This window comes from Lipotes vexillifer, unplaced genomic scaffold (assembly GCF_000442215.2).
Source record: "Lipotes vexillifer unplaced genomic scaffold, Lipotes_vexillifer_v1.1 scaffold358, whole genome shotgun sequence".
NCBI classification, from domain to species: Eukaryota; Metazoa; Chordata; class Mammalia; order Artiodactyla; family Lipotidae; genus Lipotes; species Lipotes vexillifer.
The window spans coordinates 26,261-29,792 of NW_006796357.1; positions in this window are offsets into that span (position 1 = coordinate 26,261).

Genomic DNA, 3,532 nt, shown 5'->3' on the forward strand with positions numbered 1-3,532 from the left:
AGACTTCTGTTTAAGTACATTCAACAAGTAAATCAAAACAGATTTGCCATCTGATAGAAAGGTAACATAGGAACATCCTTGATTCCAATGAGGTAGGGAGTATTATAAGCTGTGCAGATACATCCTTGTATATAGAGGCAATTTAGTTAATAAAATCATCAAAAGAAGCATTAAAAGGGAAAGATGTTGGAAAAGGGCAGCATTATGCTGAAGGCTGTAGTGCTCTGGTTGCCAGGCAGCCACTCTGAGGCCCTCTTTTGTTACTGTGGTGATGTTTGGAGAGCTTACCTAAATACTCTTTGAGATAGCATCTGAACTCTCCACATCCTTTTAGCACCAACTAGTCATGACACTTGTTTTTCCTCCTCCCCCACATCTCTACTCATACGGTTATAATCTTATGAATTTGATGAACCTACAAGTGTACCTCCAATGCCCAATGCACTTGGCCAGAGAATGACGCTGATTTGTCTACCCAAGGCAAATAAATGAAAGAATAGTTAAATGAACGAGAAGATCAACCAAGATTATTCAAATAAAAATAACCAAAACAAGATTATTCAATAAAAAACTGATATATCAGGGGGATAATCCAGGATCTGTGCAACTTTATGTCGTGGAAAGGACATTGGCTTAATAAGCAGGAGTCTTGGCGAATAGTTCTGATGCTCTGTCACTTACCACTGTGTGATCTTGGTCACAAGAGTCCCATTTTCTGGGCCTCAGTTCCTTCACTGTAGTAAAAGAGGGTTGAATTATAGCAGTCGTTTTTTAAAATTTTCTGGTCACAATCTATAGTAAGAAAAACATTTTACATCCTGATGCAGTATACACATATACATAGCAACAAATCTAAAATAAAAATTTTATGAAGCAATCTTTACCATTACTATGTATGTGTGAGGTACTCTGACATTTTCTGTTCTAAACTTTTTCATATTTTTAGTTGCTGGTTGTAACCCAATAAATTGACTTCATGACATCATTAATGCCTCACCACCCACAGTATGAAGAACACTGAACTAGTTAGTGGGTATATAATGGCTCCTGTAGTTCTAGAATTCTATGATCTTATGTTATGCCTGTATCTTCTTTTTAGAATAATAATAACAATTGCTAGCATTTATTGAACTCTTAGTATGTGCCAAACACAGTTTTAAGCACTTTATCTATATGAACTAACTTAATTTTTCAACTACTGTGAATACTTTCATTAGTCCAATTTTAAAGGTGAGGAAAATCGATGGGGCAGATAATCTGCACCAAATTTAATGGACTACCAAAATAAATTTCATGTTGTATTTGAAGTGTTCTGAATATCTCAGAACATCACCGTTTCATGAAATAAAAGTAGTGTAGCACCTGCTTTTACTATTTTAAGCTCTGGAGGGCACTAAAACAAACTGTCCAGATCTCAGGGGAGAGAAAAAATCAATAACCTAAATGATACCTATTATTGGCTCTAAAAGTCATTTCTCTTATTCTATTATTGTGTAATTAATCCCAAAACAGGTGCTTATAATGCCTTCAGAGAACATTCATAATAGGTGTGATAACTATTCAAGTAGACACCTTAATTCTCAGGGAAATGCTCTATCAGCAGATTGTCAGTAGAACAATACAAAAGATTTCAACTGTGTTCTCATAGTTAGTGTATAACTTTATTGTGTGTGGTATTGTAAAAACAAACATGGGTGCTATTTCTTCCCAATTCCAGTAATTATTCAACTACTGAGCACCATTGCCAATATTCATCTTTTATGAATTAGATAGACTCAGAAGATGATGATACAGTACTATTATGTATAAATTCCACTGAGTATATAGTTTAGGGGGTGCTGATGGGATGGATTTGAAAGATTTAAAACCAGTTCTTCTTGGACAAACAATAGAGATGTCTGATATTTAATGACTCCTGCAGTAAATCCAATAAAACCCCATAATTTCACTTATTCATTCAACAATTACTATGGAGCACCTGCTATCTGCTGGAATACTGATTTTTGCACTGGAGATGCAGCAGTAAACATAACAAAGTACCTACACTCCGGGAGCTTACTTATTTTGTGTTTTGTAAGTCTGGATTTTTGTTTATTATATTTGTTTACAGAGAGGCACACATATATATTCCCTTTGGTGGAGAGGTAGTGGGAATTAATGTTTCATTTATTTAAAATATTTGAATGCCTTTTACTTATAGCAATAGTGAAAGAACTATAGAAAACAATAAAGAAAAAATCAATTTCTACTCTCAAAAGGCTTATAGTCTAGCTAAATTAGTGGCTCCTAACAAGGGGTGATTTTGCACCCCAGGGGACATTTGTCATGTCTAGAGATATTTTTGGTTGTTACAACTGGGAGGGAAGAGTAGTGCTACAGGTATCTAAGGGGTAGCAGCCAGGAATGTTTCTAAACATCTTCCAGTGCACAAGACATTCTCACAAATAATTTTCTGACCCTAAATGTCAACAGTGTCCAGGTTGAGAAACCCTAAGTTAGGGAGATGAGCTACATACATTAGAAGTTTTGTTTTTAATTACAAGGTATTAGATGATAAATATTAAATGAGTGATACATACAAGGTGATACAGATAATAGAAAGATCATTCTAGAATAAATTGATTATGGAAGGATTCATAAAGGAAGTGGGGCTCAAGCTGAAGTGTTAGGTCACTCTTCTGCTCAAAACAGAGGAAAGCCTAAAGGGCCCTTCTACCTCTCTGACTTCATCTCCTACCACTCTTCCTCTCACCTCCCCACTCCAGTCAACTGGCTTTTTGCATTTCCTTTAAAATATCAAGCACGCTTCTGTCTCACGGAATATATTCTTGCTGTTCCCTCTGATTTAAGTGTCCTTTCCCAAGAAGTCCACACACTCCCTCACTTCCTGCAGAACTCTGCTCTATTCAATCTCTTAATAGAGAACCCTTCCCTAATCATATTGTATATAAAATATTAACTCCTGCCCCCTCCCCTCCCTTTCCCCTTAACATGTTTTTTGGTTTCCAAAGCAAGAGTGTACCAGGCCTAGAGCAGACGCTCAAGAAGTATATGTAGAATTAGTGAATTAGTTAAATATTAATAATGGCAGTGAGAAGAAGCTTGAGTAAAGGAGCCTGACTACTGTTATCCATAATGGCCTAGAACAGTGCCTGCCTCATGGTAGGGACTTCATAATTAGTGAATAATGAATGATGAAATAGACAGCCAAGGGAGATTAATATAATCAAAACACGACTGTTTCTATCTTTGAAAAGTATTCTTAGGACAATTACTATGTTCTGTGTATACTGGCACATCTGGGTACATGGAATAAATGTTTTATTTTAAATTCTGACTATTCTTCTCAGCTTTTTCACATTACATTCATTCCGTATACAATCCTTGTAGTTTAGAAATGCAGCTTCTGAAATTCTATATCCTACCTGTATGTTAAGCCAGGTATTGTGTAAAACATAAGTATATATATATATATATATATATATATATATATATATATTTTTTTTTTTTTTTGGGGTATGGGGGCCTCTCC